This window comes from Lissotriton helveticus, chromosome 2_2 (genome assembly GCF_964261635.1).
Source record: "Lissotriton helveticus chromosome 2_2, aLisHel1.1, whole genome shotgun sequence".
NCBI lineage: Eukaryota > Metazoa > Chordata > Amphibia > Caudata > Salamandridae > Lissotriton > Lissotriton helveticus.
Window position 1 is genome coordinate 84,619,884 of NC_136060.1, and position 25,414 is coordinate 84,645,297.

Consider the following 25,414-nt stretch of genomic DNA (forward strand, 5'->3'; position numbering starts at 1 on the left):
ATAGGCTGGCCTTCATATTTTATATTTCAGATCACCATGTCCATATGCTCACACTTTGGCTGGGTGAAAGTCCCCATTTTGTCTTTTTTTCCGCCTGGCACATTGGTCCCATTTTTAATGCCTCCCTAACCTTGCTTATAGTACAGCTGTTGTCTCCCTTCCACCCTTGTGGCATTGATATCCTTCTGTTAGATAATATCTGTGAGCCAAAAATGGCCTCTAAATTGCCTAATTTTTAACGTATATGTATATAATATTTCCAGATTTTTTTCCCCCTGTGTCCCCTCTGAGGATCTATGCCCTGAGGAAGGTGAGACCCTATAGGTCTGTCACCGAAATATACGTCGGCACTGTTCTTACCAACCAAAGAACTTGGCGGATCTTACCACATACCTTCGCTTTATGTTAAGCCTACCTGGATTTTGTCGTTTGTCATATATTTATTGCTGATATCTTTTGGATTCTGATTTACTATTAGGAAGTACCTTACCATTTATTTGGTTTTTGTTGTCTAGCTGTGCAGGGAACATACCTATCCTGCCTCAAGAGAAATTCTCATCAATTAGAAATTTTGTGAATGTATTGATCCCATGTGGTTTGCCGCCCTAGTTTATTTTTGTTAATTTGAGTCGTTTGATTGGATCCATTTGGGTCAGGATGTCTGTCCTAGTATGAGTGTGGAATATATGCGGTATGCTTGCCTGTGTCTTTGAATGAATGAGTGTGGGGAATGCATTATTATGATTGATATTATTTTGTGTTTAATGTTTTTGTATTGTATTTATGAATATTCATTAAAATTTCTATCCTTGGATTTATTCCATACAATAATTGTATGTTGACTGTTTTGCCTCCTGGGAGGGAGACTGTATTTTGAGTGACCTTTTAGACATGCTTCTTATTCATTTTTGGGTGGAGACTTTTCTGTGTTTATTGGTCGCTTTATTCTCCTGCGTCTCCACCTTTATCAATTATCAGGGGCCTCCTTGTTGTATTGGAAAACAAGTGGTGTGCCCTCTTCATGTCCCTAGGTGTGTGCAGTGCTATTTGTGTGTCTGGTAGACTACAGCCACAGGCAAGGTGTTGTGCTGTGTAGCCATCACATGGCTCAGTCATGACAGAGAATCAGGGTTACATGCACTGTTGGGGTCTATGTAGTGAGTTGCCGCTATGTGATTGCAGAGTGTAGTGTGCAACATGTCTATTAGGTTCTATTTTGTACTGCATTGATTGCATTGGTTGGTTCTGTTGCTGCCACAAACCCAACCCAACATCTCTCTCTCATGCAGATTCACCAGTGGTCACGGAGGAACACAAGCCAGACACCAGTGGGGGTGAGACCAGCACTACAGCTTCACAGGAGCCCAGTGACACAGATGTCACCAGCGCCTCCGAGGGGGATCGGAGTCTGCAGGAGGAATCCCAACCTGAGACGCAAAGTCTCACATCATCTCATGCCAGCCGGGATGCATCCATGTTGGCGGGTACAGGGAATGGAGACTCTGCATCATCTTCAACCACATAGTGGCCAGTGCCCACCCTCCCTGCCACTTCCTCTGGTGCTGCCCTTGTCCGGGTTAGTAAGAGGGGACAAGTTTCCTTCACACCTGGCACCGCTACCCCTGCCCTTGCCCCCCCTGCTGCCCTCAGTGCTGAGTCTGTTGAGCTTTTACGCCAGTTGTGTGAGGCCAGACAGCTCTCCTCAATGCCTTCATTGACCATGACAACAAATTAGCCCAGGTGGTTGCTTACATAGAGGGCATACATTCCTACGTGGGTGGGCTGCACCATACTGTCCAGGCTTTGTCATCCACAATGACGTCTGCTCTTCAACAGGCACATACTCCCATTCCTGCTCCAGAGCCTTTGTCCATCCCCCAGATAGGGGCCACGTCGGATGATAGTGACCACGGTTCACATACGTCACAGTCACGGTACAGCATACGAATCAAAAACCAAGCGGTCTCTGCCACAGACACCATCCCCACAGAAGAGCAAATTCACCCCAGGACGCAAAGACAAAAGCCCATCAGGCAGCACCAAAACCCAAAAACCAAGGAAGCAGACTTCAAGCTCATATGCCTCTGAGGCATCCACAGCCAAGGACTCTCCTGTCCATAAAGCATCTCACAAAGAGAAACATACGGTTTCTGTGCCCACTGAGAAGGTGGTGCATGGCAAGGGTACACCAGGAGAGTTCCAAGGCAGATTCACCCACCACCTCGACTCCTATTCCAAGCCCAGTGAAGCAGGGGAAGGAGGGCACTAAAGGGGTAACACCTAGTAAACAGGGGATGGAGGGGCAAAGGCGAGGCCAGGGGAAGTGTTTTGCTGGTTCCAGCATGTCCCCAGAGGGTGTGCTAGCATCTGCACCTGATGCAGCTGTGGTGGTGAGTGTGCCTGTTGTGTCCACACAACCTCAAGTTGATCCCAAGTCAGGGATGCCATTTACAATCCCCAAGAAGTGGAAAGCTACACTGCCACAATCTCCCAGCCATACTGTGTCTCAGGTCGGCATGACTCCACCTCCATGTGCCACTACACCACCTGGTCCAAGCAGCCCTCTGCATTGCCAAGCCACTGATAGCACTACCTCACCTGGATCGCTCTCTCCCCAGTCAAGTGCTCCAAATGTCCCCAACACACAGCAAGCTCCCAGTCCGCCTGACAGCCAAGTCTGAGTGGTAGTCCCCGTCACATGCCTGTCTCTCACAGAGGTGGCCCTGTACTGCCCATTGTTACCCCCCTGACTTTGTTGCTGCCCATCGAGGGGTAAAGTCGCGCACATTACCCGTGCAGATTCTCATATACTTGCTCTGCACTTTGCCATGGACACTGGCCTTGTTGCTCTTTGCTGTGTTGGACTGTTCCCTATGCAGCCTCTCATGTACTCGCCCTGCACTTTGCCCTGCCCACTGGCCTTCCGGCTTTGCCCTTGCCTGTGCAGATTCTCGTGTACTTGCTCTGCACTTTGCCATGGACACTGGCCTTGTTGCTCTTTGCTGTGTTAGACTGTTCCCTATGCAGCCTCTCATGTACTCGCCCTGCACTTTGCCCTGCCCACTGGCCTTCCGGTTTTGCCCTTGCCTGTTCAGATTCTCATGTACTCACTCTGCACTTTGCTATGGACACTGGCCTAGTTGCTCTTTGCTGTGTTGGACTGTTCCCTGTGCAGCCTCTCATGTAATCGCCCTGCACTTTGCCCTGCCCACTGGCCTTCCGGTTTTGCCCTTGCCTGTGCAGATTATCATGTACTCGCTCTGCACTTTGCCATGGACACTGGCCTTGTTGCTCTTTGCTGTGTTGGACTGTTCCTTGTGCAGCCTCTCATGTACTCGCCCTTCACTTTGCCCTGCCCACTGGCCTACCGGTTTTGACCTTGCCTGTTCAGATTCTCATGTACTCGCTCTGCACTTTGCTATGGACACTGGACTTCCGGTTTTACCCTTGCCTGTGCAGATTCTCGTAGATATGCTCTGCATTTTGTGCCTTGCTCTTCTCTGCTATTGGTGCCTCTCTGTGCAATATGTGAATAAAGACAGTTACTCCTGTTGTCTGTTTTGTCAGTGTACATACTGAATAAAGTTATATTGGTGTGTGCATATGGTTGCCTGTGCCCCATGCTCTGTGTGGAACTTCAACATTGCCAATGTCTTTGCTCGCCTACTCTTTTTTCACAGGGGTGACAGGGACTTCAGTTCTTTCTGACACTGATACTTGTGGTGTCTGTGATCTCAAGTTTACCTATAATGCAGTTGTCATTTTCATTGTTTGTAAATGTCGGCTACATTCTTCACATGTCAGGTTGGGGGACACTGCCAGCACAGAGTGTGATGCTATCCACGGGTTTTCAGGCAGCCTGGCCAGTGTCATCATGTATGTGTGTTCGCCCTTTATGAGTGGCCAGCAGTGTATGTGTGTGGTCATCTTGTGATGGCCAGTCATCCTGGTCCCATGGCCCACCTTAGATGTGTGCTCTTGGGTAGTCAAGAAGTGTGCAGTGTGAAGGGGGTGACTTTGTCGTGAGTGTTGATGTGTGTTTGCCCCTGCATTGTCAACTGCACACATGTGTCACCCAGGAGTTGAGTGCCTGTTGTTTGTATTGTTGAGTTTTTACGGGGTTATGCCCAAGTAAAAAACACCCGGCCTGGGTCAATAGTGCCGTACGTTGTAACAATTGGTCGGAATGGTCAAAACATTGAATACAAATTAAAGTGTGGATTAAACAGATCAAATACCAGCTCACCACAAATAGAAATGAATTACAAATGGAAATTTAATTTCCATATGATACCAGCATAAAATGTGATTGTAATTCAAAGCATTAGCGGGTCATTTAACATTACTTATTGGTAGTGCTCCTAGGTGTAGGAGAATGAAGATTCAAGGTAGTGATAATGAGTTGACAGGTGAGGGACAAGGTAAAGGTGTTTGTGACAAGAAATACAATACACAGTATGTACAGACAGACCTTTCTAACCTATATAAGGTCAAATATTTCCTATATATACATTGCTCATAGGTGTACTTTTAATCAATACATTTGGTTCTATGAGCAAGTGGGAGTTTAGTGAGATGGTCTCATTTGTCGGGGTCACTCCCAGAGTGTCTTATATCGGTTTTCTGGTTTTTGACTCCTTGTGTGAGTGTACACACTTTGACCATTTCCGATGTAATAATACCTCTGTGTACTGTTTTGAATGAAGTTGGGATTACGAATAGCGTCTCAGTAGAGCGCAATATTAATCACTCGCTTCTCTACCATGCGCACATCCGGAACGCTTGTTTTCCGACATGCGCATTGGGGAGCTTGGCGCACAGGCACTAGGCGAGACGCCATGTTTGTAGGACCCCTCCACCTAGACAAAAACGCGCAAGATGGCCGCCGCCGGTACCTCCGGTCATTACTCATTGACCGCCTCGGGGTACTGACGGATAGGTAAGGTCACTACGCTTTTGTCTTGTTTCTAACTTACATGCTATGATTATCGTGACGACGCGTGTTTGTTTGGTGCGGTCGGATAGACACAGATGCTTACCCCGTATCTTGCCCTGGGCACTTTTGACAAGTAATGGTAATAATAGGTAGCACTACCTTGGGAGTGAGCTGAGGCATTTCTAAGACTAAGGCTGCCTTTTCTCACTGCTACTGACGATCGTTGTGCACAAATACATACTGTATACTCCAGAGTGATAGTTATAGCGTTTGAGACGCTCTCATATGTGTTATCATGACAGCAGCTTACACCTTCCTTGAGGGACTCTTCATGGGTTCTTACTAGACTGTGAATTTCCAATTGAATTCCTGAAGTCATTTAGATTTCTGGGAACAGGCGGTTTAATTTGAGAGTGCTGTTTGATGGTGCCGGATGGTATCATAGAGAATTATGTGACAGAAGAGTATGCCGTGAGCAAATGGATCATGGACATTTCTTATTTTCTGTTACAGAGCGGGCCCCCTTCCCTGAGTAGTTACCAGGTAGAGGTGAGGGTTACACCCAACATCAGTGGGTAAGTGAACATACCGTATGCACTATATGGATGCTTTTCAAATCATTTAGGATTTCATTAGAGTTGTGCCTCTTCAGAGAGGCTTGTGTGGGTGCATTTTGAGTGTTACGTCCAGCTTTGTTTTAATATATGCATATTGTCTTGCAGGTAACCGATAAATTGTGCCACTTCTGTCCAGCTGGTTATTATCGGTGGAGTATATGCATTGTTTATTTTGAAACTTATCACTTTTTTGGTTCTTACACTCTTAGAGCAGCAGCTATATATATTTCTAGCGTAATTGGTCCTGAGGAATGCCCCAATACTGTTAGATCTTTGTGAGGGCAGAAACATGTCGACCTATCCCATTGTCTAACTTTTGATCTTCAATTGTTAGCATTCTGCTTTTTTAATCATAACAGGGTTACTCCGAGAATAAAAGTTGGTATGGAGTCCCCTTAGTCATTTTTAATACACCTTTTTCGTATTATTTAGCGCTGCACTTCCTTGTTTAGAAACCTCTTCACGTTGCAAGAACCAATGCCCATGGGTTTCTTGGTATATTCAACTATCCTCTGTTTTCAAACAGCTACGGGTATCTGAGTCAATTCTCTAGACTGAGAACCCGAATGAGAGGAGGCCAGACCCAAATGATGATAACTCACAATTTGTGAATGATGGGTTTTAGCAGGGAAAGTTCTCTCCTCTACTGATGAGGTGGTTGTTATCTTAACCTGTTGACATATATTCTACTTAGCTGGTCCCCTTTCACTTATTGTGCACCCTAGTCCTCAGACCCAAGGTGGTATGTGGTATATGATTGTCAATTGGGGAATCACACCTTGCAGGTCTTTAAATTGTCCCTGAGACCCTCCTTAATGCCTACCCTTTGTGGGTTTGGACTCCCTCAGTTTATGTTGTGTGCATTCCTGCCATGTCCACTACTGACGTGCAGTACACTTCACTTAGATGTCGGCTGTACCCTTGATTTGTATGTGTGTATGTGCCTCCTCATCAGTTCATTTGTGACATTGTGTTGTGTGGTGCATTTCTTTGGCCAGGAGCTATGTGCCACTCAGGATATTTCCCCAATTGTTTATTTGTGATGTTTTTGTGCAGTTTGTTAGTCATGGTTGCTCATCTGCTGTTCAGCTGTGTGTGCTGCCCAGTCCTCTGGTCAAGTTGATTCCAACTTTGTGTCCCAGAATTGTGCATCTGTTGTTGTTGTGTTGGACGTATGTGTATTGGTTGTGGTATTGCTTCTCTTCCTGGGTGTGCTGTTGAGTTTGTGCTGGGCTGATTTGTGTTGTGTGGGTTGATGTTGTGTCACTCATGTCTGCGTGTAACTGGTATGCATGTTGTGCACTCCCTGCTTGTTGTGCGTACAGTGCTGTGTGTATGTTGCCTTGTCATTGACTGGTGTGCATCCCCTGATGTCCTGCATTGTTTGTTCTGTTTTTTTGCCAGAGCATCTGTTGCTTGTTTGATGTGGCAGTGTTGTTCTGTGATGGTGAACTTCTTGTGTGCGTTGTGGTATGTTGTGTGTGCATTGTTCCTGAGTGATGAGGTTGTGCACTCCTGTTGTGTCTGTGCTCCCAAGGCCTTTCCACAGTTTGGCTAACAGGGTATGTCTGATTTTGTTGTGGTTCTGTGTGTGTTTATGTTGTGTTATGTGTGTGTGTGTGTGTTGTTTTCATGCAGACATTTGTTTCGGCATCCCTGTGTGTGTGTTATGTTTGTGGTTGTACCCAGGGTGTGTGTTTGTTTGTGTGTGTATGGACTGGTAAATATTGGCAGCCTTCAGTGTGTTTGGCACTGGGGTATGTGCTGCAGGTGTGAGGGGGGTATGTCAGTACATTCCTCCTGGTGTTTGGCAGTCATGGAGTGTGTCAATGGACCCTGTGGGTTGTGCTGCTGGTGTACTCCTGTGAGGTTGTTGTATGTGCATGTGGCTGTTCCCAGTTTGACTTCCGGGCCTTACTTTCATCTTTGTGCCTATACATGGTTTGCCTTGCTGTCTCCCTCTGTTGTTGCACTGGGGTGCCTGTGGTTTGACTTCACTGACTGTAGCACCCATGTGTTGTTTGATGGTTTGAGGGTGTTGTTATGTGCTCCTTGTCTTGCATGTGATGTGCACATGCTTGTTTTGTGTCTCCATGGCCTTCCATTTGTATGCATCCCACTTTGGCTTTCCTATTTGTTGTGCTCCATTGCTGTTGTCATTTTGGGTGTGTATGTGTCTGTGTGTCAGTCTGTGGTATGTATGTGTGACTATACAGGCTGTGTGTTCATTAGTATGTTTGTCCCTTGTATGTGTTCATTTGGTGCTTGTACTTATGTTTGTTTCCATGTGTGTGGTGGTTTTGTGGTGTGTGTTTGTCCCTGGCTCTGTGCTACTGTGCTGTGTGTTGTGTGTTCCTGTGCAGTGACTCCTGCTGTGGCTGTCTCCCTTGTTGTTTGCTGTGTGGTGCAGGGTGTGGTTTGACCTGGCTTGGTGTTGTGCATGGGAGTGCACAGGATGGGCACATGGCATGTGCCTTCAAGGGGTGTGCTAATGTGTGGTGGGAGGAGGTGTGGCCCTATGGTCTTTGTGCTCTGCCCATGACTTAGACTGGCCCTGCCTTCTGCTTTGTGTGCATGTATTCCCTTGTGTTCTCTGCTGCGGTGATGTGACCGGGACATTGCTGCAAGATCGCAGTGGATGTGTGTACAGGATGCAGAAGGGTGACTTTGTGGTAGGTGGGTCATGTGTAGGTACCCTTGTATATGTGTTCCTGTCCCCAGCAGGGTGTCTGATGTGGATTTGGACCCTGTGTCGGCCCATGTGCTGTGTTTGTGTAGTTGCGTTCCTGCGGTGGCATCCGCGGCGGTCCATGAGTTGCTGGTGATGTAGCAAGTACAGCTCCGGAAAAACGTGTAGAGCTGGGTCCATGGCGGTCGTGGCTGGGTAGTGTGGACCGGGACTATGGTTTCGCGCTCCGCTGTCGAGCTTCCAGTGTCTCTGGTTGGGCGGTGTCTCAACTGCGGTGCGTCTTCTTGTTTGGGGCATCCAAATTTGTGGAGCAGGGGGGGAATCCTTCCGCACGACTGAGAGTCTCTTTAGGCTCCCACCGCCGCGGTGTCGGGCGCACTTTGATGGCGGTGCCTGTCGCACCGCTGCGGACGGGAAATGGTCTATGTTTGGCCATACTAATATGGCGGACATGAGTGCTGCTGCTCGCGGGAGGAAAAATCCATTTTACCCACCTCCGGCACCGCGGTGTTGCCACTGCCCGACATCCTAATGGACCCCTAAGAATCTTCCTAAAGTATGAGGGAGCCTCCAGATTTTCTTTATAGGGGAATCTAATCTCCTGAAAATGTCCATTTAACTGAAATTTACATATGTATTTAATGCAGTTCCCTTGGAATTTAAGCTTATATGTTTAAGAAGTTGCAGGGAAATCTCGCCAGTTTCACATGGAGGGCTGTAGGGTGGGAATTGCTTGGAGTCTAACTCCACCGGGGCATTGTAATGGGGAATGTGTTGTAATGGTTTGCAGTGTAAAGCCATGCATTGTAAAAAAAATGGTAGGTACAAGCACCATTAGTATTCTGAATTCAAAGCAACACATCATAAGCAACCTCCACTGTACAAACACACCATATGAGAAGGAATAGTTACATTAGCCACACTGCATTTTGCACCACTTTTATTTTCAATAATTCTAAATTGGCATTTCTGAAATACACATGGACAAAACAAAACCATGTAATGTCCTCTCTACACTGACAATCTTCTCATGAGCAAATATTCGAAGTAGATTTCTACAATCAATCATAACAGCACAAATATAAGAATTAATTGAGCAAAAGACTAGGAATCAGTTCAGCAAAAACCAAGGTGCTACAAAACAGACCAAGGAACTACAAAAGTCTGAAACAGAGCAGAACACCAAAAACACTCAGAGGGAGACTTACACCATGCTTGCGTCACAAAAGTGATGCAAACCCTTTTTTTTCGCATTTACTTTCCAGCGCTAAACGAGTTTTAAATAACGTAAAAGTATTGCAAAGCAACTCATAGCGCTGCTTTGCATTACATTGCGCCATGGTGGGTGCACTGCTTTGCATTACTTTGCACCATGGGGGCATGCCAAGGGTGGTGCATGGGTGTTTCCATGCAACCACACAAGGTTTCTCTTGTGAAACCGAATTTACTAAACACAGTACATTGGGTTTAGCATGAAAAAACAGTGCCCTTTTAAACTAGGTGCGAGGAAGTAAAAAATAAAAATGCTTTCATTTCTCCTTCCTTTTCTGACTTTGCATGCGTGCTGCAATGTGCAGCATGTATAGAAAGTTCAAAAGACTTTCCCTCGTATCTAGACCTAGCATTTTGTACAGGAAGGGTGTCCTTCCTGTAGAAAACATATGCTGGACTCACACACACTCAGGCACTATGGAGCTAAGGTGTGTGGGTTTCGCACAGCAGCTGTAATCAGCACCAGTGCAAGGGAAAGGGGAGGAGAGAGCCATATGTATGAAAATATGGCGCTCTCCTCCCCCTCCCTGTCATGCAATGCAGTGCACCCTCGTGGGGGGCTGCGCTGCATGAATTGTTAGTAAATCTCCCTCATAGTCACTCAGAAAGACATGATCCCACCAATAAAATACCACCAGTAGTCCCAGTGTCAGGCCAATCATCAGATACAAATTTTAATCATACAAGCAGATCTACCATGTCATATCAGCCTTCCAAGTTTAAGAAACTTCCTAGTCGAATAGGACACTTTACTCAGCACGCATTTACAATGCATTACCCAGCGTTTTTTACTCCTCAAAAACATTTACAGTGCAGGCTTTACAACGCAATCCATTACAATGCATTGTTCATTACAACGCAGTGTACTATTCTAACTCCATCGGGGCATTGTAATGGAGAATGTGTTGTCACGGTTTGCGGTGTAAAGCCCTGCGTTGTAAAAAAAATTGCAGAATAAAAATGCGGGGTAATAGCCCGCGTTGTAATACATGCGGAGTAAAGGATGTTTCTCTTCCTAGTCACATGGTGCATAGACATACAATGGTGAATACAGCATTAGAATCCTTTCTTGGTGCCAATACAGGTATAGGGGGGCACCTGCTCGGCAAGGGTCTTTGGGTCCAATACATGATCAACGGGATGGTATTGTAGGTCCGTGTGTCACAGTTAAAGGTAGAGTGCAGGGATCTCACACATGTCCAAAGAAAATTATGTGGTCAGTTGTCCTATAAATACATTTGCAAGCAGCTAGCCTCGCCAGTTAAGTTAACCGTTTTTCATAAACAAGTGTCATAATATTACTCCAGTGTCTGAGAATACAAGTTTATGCAGCTACTAGCAAAGTCACCAGCGATCATCATCTCAGACTGGAGAGAACCACATCAGCCATATTGTTGTGAAGTATTGTCAGGTGTCTGGCCTGGTCTTCCTGACACCGTCTGTAGATGATAACATTGATCACACTATTGGCCTGTAAGTACAAGACTGGGGCAACTTCAAAGGATCGAAATCAGTTTTCCCGCGCTATTAACATTCAGGATCATGCAAGAGGCGTGCCTTGTGCCACTGAAAAGATGCAAAATATCAGGTGTGGGAAAATCCCAGGAGTTTATCATAGACGGCTAACAATGCTGACCAATTATCGACTGTGTAGTTGTGGTGCTGTACGGATTGTAAGAAGTCCCTTGAGGCAGATTTCACAGAAAATATTATAGTTGTTCAAGGGCTACCCAAATATGCAGGATAACACCCACTTGAGCCTTTCCACCATTTCTTGAGGTACGTCCTCACCATAGAGGATGGGATGGAAAACCAAAACAACTGCTAAGGCAATGAGTAGTACGAATAATATTTCATTGTTGTGTTGTACTAAGTTGCTGAAGGATATTACAGAATCACCCAGGGCAAGATGCTCCACTTGAACTATGCTGACTGATTTCCATTCTTCTCATTGCTATCTTGGACTGTCCCATTATGCTGTGCAGGAGGGTTGGGACAGGGGTGGAGAGGCGATATGGCCCCCCATGATTGGCCTAGTGTGTCTGGCTTCCAGAACCTTCTATCCCCTTTTAAATACTCTTGCACACGAGAAAGTGCTTTTGCACTTTTTACTGGGACTGAGATGGTGGAATCAGCAATGAACAACGGGAAGGAGAAATCCCTTGATGCCCTAAAGGTCTAAACACTCTGAGCAAGTTGACCCCAGGAACAGTAAGTCTAAAAATAACCAGCCAATCTCCCTGCTCCTATTCCCAGCCAAGGTACTGGAAAAGACTATCAACCAGCAACTCATGATATACCTGGAGCAGAACCAGCTACTCAATGCCTCCCAATTCAGATTCCACAGCAATGACAGCACCAAGACTGCCCTGATTGCGGTCACCAATGATATATCAACTCTCCTCGACTGAGGAGAAACAGAGGCTCTGATCCTCCCTCTCGACAGTCTTCAACACTTGGCTCCACCACATCGACATCCAAGGGGATGCACTAAGATGGATCACCTCCTTCCCCAACGGAAGAACACAGAGGGTTCACCTGCCACCTTACACCTCAGAGACCAAGTATATCATCTGCCTTGTCCCCCATGGCTCATTCCTCAGCCCCATGCTATTCAACGCATATATGACCCTGCTGATCAGCGTTGTCAGATGTCACGGTCTCAACATAATATCCTATGCAGAGGACACCCAACTCATCTTCTCGATCACCGAAGACCCTACCACCAGGACCAACTTCCAGTGATGCGTAGTTGGCTGGATGAACAACAACTGCCTGATGCTGAACATAAATAAGACAGAAGTACTGATCTTTGGTAACAGCAGCAACCCATGGAAAGACTCCTGGTGGCCATCAGACCTGGAAGCCACACCCACACCTGCCAAGCATGCCAGAAACTTTGAAATCCTTATTGATAACAAGCTTAACATGAAATCACAGATCAACACCGTCTCCTCCGCCTGCTTCCTCAGTCTGCGCATGCTACGTTAGACTTTCAAGTGGCTAACCATGCACGAGACACACCATAACACAGGACCTTATCATCCGATGCCTGGACTGTGACAAGGGTCCCTACGTAGGAATCGCCGCACACCTTCTACAAAGACTTCAAACCATTCAGAACACCACCCTGATGCTCCCCTGATGAACGCATATCACACCACACATCAGGCCACTTCAGTTGCTTCCCATACAGACGAGATGAAAATTCAAGCTGCTGGCCCATAATCAGCACTCACCAGACATTTCTTACAAAGTGAATATACATTTCATATGATCTGAGTTACATAATGCACAGACTCCATCCACGTTTGTATATATAAAAGCAATTTCCTTTATTCATGTTCTTCTTGTACTCTTTCATATCATTTCCTCTAATGTAGCCAACACGTTTCGTCTTTTCCCAGAGACTTCTCCAGGGCTTTGCATTGTCCTTATGCCCATGCTTGTTGTATATAGAGAAAGCTCTTGTGTAGCATGTAGGCTTGTGTTATCCATATCTCTATTAGTCCTATAGTCCAATCAGTAGAGCTGTCATCAATAAATCATATTCCTACCCATGTTGGCATCAGATCCCAATCATTATATCTTGCAAAGAAGCCAGTGAAGCGAACTCCAAGTTTCTGGGAAGAGATGAAATGCAATAGCTACATTGGAGAAAAGTATATGAAAGAGAAGAATAACAGGAAAGTATTTTTTTATATAAACAACCTTGAATAGAGTCTGACCATTAGGTAACTCAGATCATATGAAATGTATATTCACTTTGTAAGAAATGTATCATGTGTGCTGATCATCTGTTCTACATTGACTGCAATGTGTATTCACTTTCACTTGCCTCTGACATCACCGGATGTGCACTGCAGTGCCGTAGGATGGTATTAAAGACTGCTAGTGCATACCCAGCAGAAGAGAAGTTCACTTAGCGGCCATCTTGTATCTGGACTGCTTTCAACCTCTGAATCCTTTTTACCAATTCATACACCAGTGACTTATGAGCATAAGCACCCTCGGTATTACTCCATTCAATTCAGTACGTTAAATGGTCACCAAGGGTTACACTTGAACTGTTTCCAAATAGGACCCACCATAAACACTCTTTGAACCAAGCACCCACTCTTCCATCCTTGTTTACTCAAAAAGTTGGGTGTGTGTTACCCATACACAAATGCACATAGTCAAGGGTATGACATACTATAGAAATGCAACTCGAAAGCAAAATAATACAGTACCTACATTAAGAATGAGCGAGCAAGGAAAGCATCTATTAGTTCTGACAGATAATAGAAAAACCAAGTGTTCAAATCATAGAATTCTAAAGTATATGCTAGGCTCGAGAGAAAAACCTGTAACTCCGAAGTAATCTTGCATTAATTTGGGAATGTTACGCTTGTTTCACAAAACTCTCAACATTCCACCATTAGCCCGTGTGGTGTGATTATGCCACATCGTGGCAAAAGTTGAGGTCAGGCATACGTGAAAACGTGAATGACTAGTGTGTGAGCTGCTGTGCTTTTGGCACTAGTGTTTTATTCAATTTTTTTAGTGTGAAAAGCATGTACGTGTCCACAAATGACTGAATAACACATTTCACGTAAAAATATAGTGTTAAATGCCGGTTTTGCATTTCATATAATTTTGCCTAATTTTGCATATAAGTTTCTTTTTTACATAACTACAGGAAGTTGACATATTTTCCCCACTGCAGAATGTATTGTTGATTTTATTTTCTGGCCATTGGATTCATGTATGTGGGATCTGTGCAGTGCTAATTTAGACGAAAGACACCGGGGGCAGATTTACAAGCACATTGCCCCACATTTGCGTCACTTTTCCCATGTTAAAAGTGACGCAAAAGTGGTGCAAGAGGCTTGCAAATTTGCCCTTGGAAGTCTGCTTAGGGTCTAAGATAATGTCAATTAGTGATTGGAAGTGTGAATGTGCTTAAACAGTTACCTTAGAGAGAGTGCACACCAGGTTTGCTTCCTGGCACCACTATTCTGAATTCTTTATGTATGACTGAATCTGAATGCCTATTTCGACACAATTTAAAAACCAGGCTGTTTTCCCACCAGCTCAGTGATGTAAGTTTAAAAAAACTAACAAAAAAATAGGGTTTTATTTAAGATTAAAGCACCAAGACACTTCAAAGATTGGTAAGAAATGTGTTTTGGTTATTTTGCATGCAGGGGATGCAGTCCTAATGGCTCATACAGATCAAAGTCTTAAATTCGCAATTGACTTCTATGTAATCCTTAAGGATGGCCTAGTTCTCGATACCAACCTTTCAACAACATTTTTACTTTCTGTAAATAATAGGAGGTTAAGAAGATAGATTAATGTTATTAGGGACAAGCACTTGGAAAGATTTCCAGACTTCTCTTATCTCGGTTTGGTATTTGAGGGTAACAAAGGATGGTCTCACTTGCTAAAAGAAAAGAGGCTTAAATATATCAAGTCCACATGAGCATTTCTCATTGAGAATGGATTGGGAAGTAAGCCCATATGCACCATGCTGAATATCTATAAGAGAAACTGTGTCCCAGCACTGACTGGCTTATGGTGCTGGAGTACGGTGTTTTACTATTGTCTCTATAGTTCAGATCAAAGAAAATGGATTTTGGCTTTCAAGTTCAGCCCAACATTCACCCCACTTTTCCTTACACAAAGAATTTGGCCATGCATATCTTAAGAACGAAACTGAAGCGCTCTTGTTACTGTGGACCACTCTTTGGTCCAATCAGGCCACTGGCCTTAATAGCAAGATCATTAAATTGCCTAATTAAGAATGCCAGGTGTAATAGACTAAATTATGTGAAAAATCTTTGTGGTGAAATGTGTTGTCCAGCATTATTTGAAAAGCCCCAGGAAATTCAGAAAAATAAAGAATATCAGAAGAAAAGCCTTTTTCCTGAAAGAAACCTTTTTAGTTGAGAATTTGAAGGGATTAGAAAACCCTCTGAAAAATCTCACAATATTTCAGATGATTTTCATACAACCTTAATCAAATTGCTTCTCTCCTTCATACAAACATAATCTTCCTTCAAAGTCACGCTGGAAATTACACACCTTGTGTTGTCGTTCTGTAGAGGCCAGGCATATTCTAAGGCAATTAACCTATGTCTCTGATAATAAATGTGTACAACGTGCTATGCATTTGTTTGTTTTTCTATTCTTATCATACAACTATTTGAAGAAAATGTTTCCTTCAAGAGCTTAACATATTATTAGTATTACTATTCATCTTATAGAGCGCCTGGTTACTCCAACGGAGTGTCCCCAGGCTAGAACACCAACAATGCCTTGACAGCTGGCCTAAGCCTCCCTATCTTCCTCCAGCCTGAATCCCCAGAGAAGCATGTACAAAGGCCTACTTCCGGCTCCCTGGGGGGTGCTGGAAGAGCCAAGTTTTTACATTTTTCTGGAACAAAATCTCCGACAAGAACGTCCTTAGGTCAACAGGTAGGCCATTCCAGACCTTATCCGCAAGTAAGCCAAAAGAGCTCCCTCCAGCCTGTACCTTCCGCACCTTAGGCACAATCATCTTTGCCGTGCCCAAGGACCTTAGGTCACTAGCCGGTCTATATGCGGGGGTGCAAAAAACGTGGACCTTTCTTGTTGAGGATCCTGTGGCCAAAACACAAGGCCTTCAAGGTGAATCTAGCCTGTATGGGGAGCTGATGTAATTTCCTCAAGGCCTCCCCCACCGAAGCCCGCCTTGGAATATTCAGAATTGACGGAGCTGCAGCATTCTGAACCTTCTGGAGGATGTTCATATTTCTTGTGATCACCCCTAGTACAGGATGTTGCAATAATCTAGACGGGACGTGACAAGGGCCTGTACAATGGTTCGTTTGGCATCCAATGGGAGTAAGTCCAGGATTTTTCGCAGCATTTTAAGAATGCCAAAGCAGGCTCCAGCCACAGCTGATATCTGCTCTGACTAGGAGATGGTGATATCGAACCATACTCCCAGATTCTTGACCTTAACCTTAGGGGTCAGACTAGGTCCCAGCTCCTCCAGCCACCACAAATGTGACCATAAAGAGGGCTGCTTACCAACTACCATCACCTCCGTCTTTCCCACATTCAGCTGCAGACAACTGAACTTCATCCAGTCAGCAAGTTCCCCCGAGCAGACCTTAAAATCAGATGCCGTTCCTGCCTCCTTTTGCTCCGGGGTAACAATCAACTGTGTATCATCGGCATATGATACAAGTTTTAACCCATGTCTCAACTCAATATCTGCCAAGGGGTGCATATAGATATTAAATAGGGTAGAGCTGAGCGACAAACCCTGAGGCACCCCTTGCGACAGAGGACAAACTCTAGATTTAAAAGGATGTTGTAGAACATGGAAGGATCTATTCTGCAGAAAATGTTTAATCCACTCCCATGTCCCTCCACTGACTCCGGCCTCCCCCAACCGTTTCATCAGAAGGCCGTGGTAGACCGTGTCAAATGCAGCACTCAAATCCAGAAGGATCAGTGCAGTAGTTCTTTCCTCATTGGCTGCAGTTTTCAGGGCCTCTGAGGCAAGAAGAAGGGCCGACTCAGTACTTTGAAGTGGCTTGAGGCCAGACTGGGTTTCATGGAGAACCTGTCTCTCCTCCAGAAACATAGACAGTTGGCTATTTAAATTTTGTAGCAGATTGTAGCCGCATATGGTAGCAGAGATAATGGTCTCAGGTTTTCTCGGAGAGCAGGGTCTAATGAAGGTTTCTTTAGCAGTGGTACCACCATGGCATTCTTCCAGTTGCTAGGAACCTGACCCGAAATAAAAGACATGTTCAAAAGCTTGGTGATAACCGGAGCAATAACCTCTTTACCTTCCAGTGCGAATTTTGGGGGGTTCGGATCCAGGGGCGACCCAGATTTATCTGCTTCCATATGTTTTAAAACATCACTAACTTCCGGAGGGTGAAAAACAAACCTATCCTCACTACTAGAATCATCTGTAACTGTAGCCGAGATATAATTCCTACTGCTTTCAGGGAAGGTGGCATATATTTTATCAATCTTGCCCATGAAGAAATCCTCAACATTATTAAAATGATCAGTAGAGGCAGGCATATTGGCTGTCACAAGTTCTAGATAGGACAGTTGTTTCATTACGTTAAAAATATTCTTAGTGGAATTTTTTGCTGCTTTAATTTGCTCAGTGTAAAGCTCCCTACGTGCTCTCCTGATTTGTTGATGCTACGACTTGAGTGCAGCTAAGTATATCACCCTATTTTCATTTAGAAAGTTCCCCCTCCATCGGCGTTCCAGGCACTTACAATCAGTTTTCAAGAGTGCCGATTTCTCTGAGAACCATTTTGCAGTAGGGGTAATACGATTAATTTTACCAGGTTTTAAGGGTATTATAGAGTCCACTGCCTCCTTAATCCAAAGAGAGACTTGGCTCTCAGCAATCTGGACATCAGTCCCTAAATCTGGAATGCTTGAAGCCAACTTATCCCCAAAAGTATCAGTGCTTAACGGAGCCCATTTCCGAACCATTATGGGCGCGGAACGCTTCCCAGATCACAGGCAGCCTTTCTGGTGTTGACAATACTGAAACATATGTCTTTGTAATTTACACACTCCAAGAGTTTGTTAGCGTGATTTTAGCGTGGCGCACTTACACATGTGGCATGATAATAACAAATTTCATATTATGTTACAGTGCAATTTTAACAATGTTTTCTTTTATATTGCAATCTTGCATTATTGTTTGTTTTTATGATTAAAACTTTTAACCAGTGTCAACTTATGTTTGATTTGGGCGATTGGAGTTGTAGGTTTCTGGGAGCAGAAGTGGACTGTTAATGATTCTTGATTTGATATTATTTAAAGTAGAGAATAATCCCCATTTCTTTATCCAAATATGTACATTCACATCGCAATCACTCAAAATCTAAAGATTCTACGCTGAATACTGTCTCCTTTCTTAAACTTGAAATTGCAGGGCCGGTCGCTCCACGCACCGCGCGGCTCCCCCCCCCCCGTGAGTGCCAGGACCCCTGACCCCTCCGCTGCTGCCTCGCCCCAGCTGAGCGCCTGGATTGCTTGTGTTAGTATCTTGTGCCAGATTCTTCGTTCTGTATTAGCTTGTGCCAGATTCTTCGTTCTGTATTAGCTTGTGCCCCTGTTTTTGCCAGTCTCTTGTTTTCTTAGCTGTACCCCAGCTATTTTGTTGTCCCCGTGTACCCGTGATTGTTTTTCCCGCCGCTTCTCCTACTCCCCGCTCCCCGCCGCTGCTCCCCTGTGGCCCCACCCCCTTTTCTTTCTGTAGCCCACCCATTGGCCACCCCGCTCATGCCTCCCAGCTGCTCCTCCCTCCCACTTTGCTATTTATGGAGGTCGCCGCAGGTACGCGCAGCGGGCGCGCCGATTGTGTGCCGAAGGCGCGCCAAAGGCAAGCCCGTCTACGCCCGTCCTCGCCTGGACCGCGCCCAGCGCCAGGACCCCTGGCCCCCGACGATGCCAGCCCACATGACCTACGATGCCTCCACCCTCAACGCACTCAACGCCGGCCGGAACCCCGCCTGCTACCGAGCCAACCCGAAACGCACCCACGGACCCTTCACCTGCCAAGCCTGCAATTTCACCTGCCTCCGGACCTGCACAGCACCTGAAAGGCCAGGCACCAGCAACAACCACCTCAAATGCATCCTGCTCAACACCCGCTCCATCCACAGACATGCCGTCGAACTCTGGAACCTGCTCGACACAACATCACCAGACGTCGCCTTCCTCACGGAAACCTGGATGAACGCCTCCTCAGCCCCCGACATTGTCATAGCCATCCCGGACAGATACAAGATCACCCGGAGGAACCGCGTCAATCAGACCGGAGGAGGCATCGCCATCGTCCACAGGAACACCATCCGCATCACGACCAACTCCGACGACACCTTCACCGCCGCCGAGCACCTCCACTTCCAGATACACACCGACCCAAAGACCACCCTCAGAGGCACTCTCATCTACAGACCCCCGGGACCACGCACACAATTCAACGAAGCCATCGCGGACTTCATCAGCCCGCATGCCCTCACCTCCTCAGACTACATCCTCCCGGGGGACCTCAACTTCCACCTGGAGAACAACAAGGACAACAACTCCACCACCCTGCTGGACAACCTCGCCAACCTCGGACTCAAGCAACTGGTGAACACCCCCACCCACTACGCCGGCCACACGCTTGATCCCGTCTTCTCCTCCAGCAAGCACAGCTCCTTCAGCCACTCCACTGGACTCCATTGGACTGACCACAGCTGCGTCCACTTCAGCTTCAGGAGAACCACGACCCACCACCACCCGCAACAGGTTCCCCTCAGGAGCTGGAGCAAGATCACCGCCGACCAGCTCTCCACCTCCCTCAGCCAGAACCCTTCAGCCAGCGCAACGGACCCCAACGAAGCAGCCCACATCTTCACACAGTGGCTCACCAACTGCGCCGACGACCTCGCACCACTAAAGAACACTCCCAGCAGACCCAGCAGCAAGAAAGCCTCGTGGTTCACCGATGAACTCAAAACATCTAAGAAAAACTGCCGCACCCTTCGAAAAAGCCTGGCGCCACGACCATACTACAGAAAACATGACTGCCCTCAAGAACGCCACCCGCACACACCACCAGCTGTTCCGCACCACCAAAAGGACAACATTCAAAGAACAACTTGACAACAACACCCACATCAGCAAGGAACTCTTCAGCATCGTCAAAGAGCTCTCCAACCCCAGTGCCGGAAACAACGACATCACACCCTCGCAAGACCTCTGCGACTCACTCGCCTCCTTTTTCCACCGCAAGATTGCCGACATACACAACAGCTTCGGCGCACCGCCCACGCACCCAACCACCGAACCAACGTCCCCCACCACCACCCTACACAACTGGACCCCGATCAGCACCGAAGACACAACCCGCACAATGAACACCATCCACTCCGGATCCCCAAACGACCCCTGTCCCCACCACGTCTTCAACAAGGCCGACTCCATCAGCGCACCCCAACTCCGAGACATCATCAACATCTCCTTCGTCACCGCCACCTTCCCAGAGAGCTGGAAGCATGCCGAGCTCAGCGCCCTCCTGAAGAAACCGACAGCGGACCCCACCGACCTCAAGAACTTTTGCCCCATCTCGCTCCTCCCTTTTCCGGCCAAAGTCATCGAGAAGACCGTCAACAAACAGCTCGCCGCCTTTCTCAAGACAAACGGATCCCTTGACCCCTCACAGTCCAGTTTCCGAGCCAACCACAGCACCGAGACCGCCCTCATCGCAGCCACCGATGACATCAGATCCCTGCTCGACAACGGGGAAACAGCTGCTCTCATCCTCCTGGACCTCTCCGCGGCGTTTGACACTGTCTGCCACTACACCCTAATACAGTACCTCAGCAACATCGGAATCCAAGAGAATGCTCTGGAGTGGATCATCTCGTTCCTCGCCGGAAGAACCCAGAGAGTCCGCCTCCCCCCGTTCCGATCCGCGGCCACCGGAGTCATCTGCAGAGTACCTCAAGGATCCTCTCTCAGCCCCACCCTCTTAAACGTCTACATGAGCCCCCTCGCAGCCATCGCATGCCAACATAACCTGAACATCATCTCCTACGCCGATGACACCCAGCTGATCCTCTCCCTCACCAAAGACCCTGCCACCGCCAGAGCCAACCTCCAGGAAGGAATGAAAGATGTCGCAGAGTGGATGCAGACCAGCCGCCTGAAACTGAACTCAGACAAGACGGAAGTCCTCATCCTGGGATCATCCCCCTCTGCCTGGGACGACTCCTGGTGGCCCCCCTCCCTGGGCTCCACTCCCAAGCCAACGGACCACGCACGAAACCTGGACTTCATCCTGGAATCCTCCCTCTCGATGACCAGACAAGCCAACACCGTCTCGTCATCCTGCTTCAACAGCCTGCACATGCTCCGTAAGATCTTCCAATGGATCCCCACCGAAACCAGGAAGACGGTCACCCAGTCACTCGTCACCAGCCGACTGGACTACGGGAACACCCTCTACGTGGGAACCACTGCCAAACTGCAGAAAAGACTCCAGCGCATACAGAACGCCTCCGCACGACTCATCCTGGACATCCCCCACCACAACCACATCGCCGACCACCTGAGAGACCTGCACTGGCTCCCCGTCAACAAGAGGATCACGTTCAGACTCCTCAACCACGCTCACAAGGCTCTCCACGACCTGGGCCCCAAGTACCTCAACAACCGCCTCACCTTCTACACGCCCACCCGCCAGCTGAGATCGTCCAACCTCGCCCTCGCCACCGTACCACGTATTCGCAGAGCCACCGCCGGAGGAAGATCCTTCTCCTACCTGGCAGCCAAGACATGGAACTCCCTCCCCATCCACCTACGGCTGACCCAGGACCACCTCTCCTTCAGGAAACAACTCAAGACTCGTTTTTGAGCAGGAGCGGATCCCCCCCCCCCCAGCGCCTTAAGACCTTCCGGGTGAGTAGCGCGCTATATAAATTTGATTGATTGATTGATTGAGTTTCTCATGCACAATAAACCCGTTACGACACTGGATGGACCTTTCTATCCTCAGTAATTTATCGATTACTGTGCCTCAGCATATTGCTTTGAAACGTTCTGTTGATGAACAGGGCCCCTTGGGATATGTTCATATGTCAGTTCTAGTTCATGCCCAATGCCTATATAAAATGTAAAAATATGGCAAAGTTCTGTTTAATGTTAATATCACGAATGACAGTCTTTAAATCATATTCTTCGTTATAAAGGCAAGAACTCTTGTAAATCGTTCCAGTAGTCACCGTTTAATGTTTCATCAGGTTACATTACACTAACACCAACTGAGTGCTAGCTGGAAGATAGTTCTACTTGATAAAACAAGAAAGCAGGTAGTTAGTACACTAGTGAGCGTGATCGTTCTAGAGATTGGCGTGGCATCACAAATGGTCTCCCCTTCTCACTATAATATCTCTATCGCAAGTGCTACTTTTTCATTGTACAATTTTTTCACAGCGTGTCTTAATGTTTTTAATATCTCTAAGCTCATGTGTTGTGTTCAGGAATAATACTGCAATTTCTTTTTCTAGAAATCTCAACGAGGGAGCAAGAACCATGAAAACAAGGCAGCTACGGATGAGACCGAGCTACTGCATTTTAAACCAGGTCAGGAAAGCATCTCCTAACTGCAAGACCATGGCCGGTGAAGATCCGTCTCCTACCTCACAGCAAAGACCTGGAACACCCTGCCTCTCACCCTAATGCAATCACTGTCACTGCCCCAATTCAGGAAGTACCTCAAGACCTGGCTCTTCTACTGAACCTCAGCGACAGATCTGCAGCCATCTCCTGCTCCCCCCAGCGACTTGAGACCCTTACGAGTGAGTAGTAGCGCTTTACAAACCACTCGATTCAGTCATTCATTCATCTCGAACACTATTACAACCTAGTTCAGGGTAAGATTCCTGTATTTCTGTTCCTGTCATCATGGGTTCTTTCAGCGTGATGATGGCATTAACAAGTACCTACTCGCACCCTACCTACCACGTAATTTATCTCAGATTAAAAAAATGAACATGGCCCATATATATATATTTCTATATCTGCACTGGGACAGTTTGTAATATTAATCCAAATGATTGATTTCGTCCTTTTGATCATAGCCACCGTGTCTGCTCCGTTGGCTTATGTGCAAAATGCACACATTTAGGGGGAAAAATATATAGGAGTGAAGGTGCAATATGGCTTTATTCCTAGGTGTCTGACATTATTTGGCTCAATAAACGTGCTCCTTAATCCAGTATCCTCGCCACACCTTCTTTTTGGTCAATAGTAAGTTTTTTCACTTTTATGGTTGTTTTCTCATTCATTGATTGCGTCATATTTTATCATTAATTGAAAACTCAGATAACAAATGTGCCTAGTAGTCAGAGTTCCCTTTCGCGAACCTTACAGAAATCATTCATATGTAATATTACAAATTAAACATTATTTAAAGAATGAAACTTTCGTCAAAACAAAGCAACGATTTCTAATTTGTGATACGGCGATATTCTTAAAGCTTTACCTCGGTTTCTGTGGTACACATTTTTTGTTTTTTGACTAAGAATCAATGCCAAGACTGAAATGTCCTCGTTCAAAGCAATTAAGACGGCGTAAGCAAAATGTTTCTTGCCTAGCCAATGCATTAGACTGGATTTTGAATTAAATGTAACTACCTAATTCAATTTCAGAGGTAATACAACAAGGCCAGTAAATAATGAGTTTATGTCAAAGCTGCAGTTTCTAACATGCGTGATTCTGAAAAGATTCTCCTTAAATAAATGCTACCTGCTTCCTAATCCTGTTTTATTTTAAATTTTGGAGTGCGGTGCACAAATGGATGGTTATTGTTTTTAGCATGGAGAGTCTACAAAACGCTTGTTTTAACAAATATTTGCAATACTTAAATAATAGTAAAGTGTCATTGTGTAAAAGGGTGTAGAATGCAGACTGGATAGAACAGCCTGCAATTGTCCAGTTTTGAGCCCATTGCAAAAAGCTGTAACAGAAATGTGCCCTTGGAAGTGGTTCTCATTGCCTTCATGAACTACCACCCCTGATCTTCCCTGCCTGAGGGATTCCTTTGCTCTCCACATTATGGGGTCCATTAGGATGTCGGGCGGTGGCACCACCGCGGTGGTGGCGGGGCAGAAAAACAGCTTTTTCCGCCTGCGAGCAGCGGAACTCACGTCCGCCACATTAGGATAGGTAAACATAGGTCATTTCCTGTCTGCCGCGGCGCGACGCACACCGCCATCAAATTGCGCCCGCCACCGCGGCGGCGGGAGCCAATCGAGACTCTCCGCCGTGCCGAATGACGTCCGCCCCGCTCGACTAATTAGGATGGCCCAAACAAGCAGACGCACCGCAACGGAGACACCGCCCAGCCTGAGCAGGCGGAAAGTCGACAGTGGAGCGCGAACGCCGAGACCCGGTCATGATTGCCATTAACCCAGCCCTCCATATGCATCCTACAACACTATCATCAGAGGGTTCGCCGCGGACGACGTCGCAGGTACGCAACTACACAAATGCAACACACAACTCACATGCCGACACAGGGTCCAATCACCACACAGACACCCTGCTGGGGGACACAACACATCCATACGGGCACCCACACATCACCCACCTCACAACAAGGCACCCCTCAGCATCCAGGACACACATCGACCGCCAACCTACAGCAACGTCCCGGTCCCGTCACCGCCGTGTTCAACACATGCACACTATGCAGAAGGCAGGGCCACACCAAGGCATGGGCAGGGCACAAACACCACAGGGATACACAGCCCCCAACCACACAGCAACACACCCCATCAACCCACAGGCCAGGTGCCCATCCCGTGCACCCCCATGCACACCAACAAGCTCTGCAACAACAAGCACAATACACACTCCCTGCACCACACAAACACACAACCAGGGAGACAGCCACTGCAGGAGTGGCGGACAAGGAACACACCACACCACTGCCACACACACTCAAGGCTCACAATCCTTGCCAGCACACACACACACACAAACAAACACACACCCTGGGTGTAGCCACAAGCACAACACACACAGGGATGCCACAACCGATGCCTGAACAAGAACAACACACAAACAATACAGGAACACATACTGAACTCCAACAGAAACACACATACCCTGTCAGCCAAACTGGGGAAAATCATTGGGAGAACAGACACAACAGGAGTACACAACAACATCACTAAGGAACAAAACACACACCCCAAAACACAAATCACCCACGAAGTGCATCAGGATCAACTCACACAGCCACATCAAACCCATCACAGATGCACATGAAACCTCTATCAACAAACACCACAAGTCATCAGGGGATGCACATCAGGCAATGCCAAG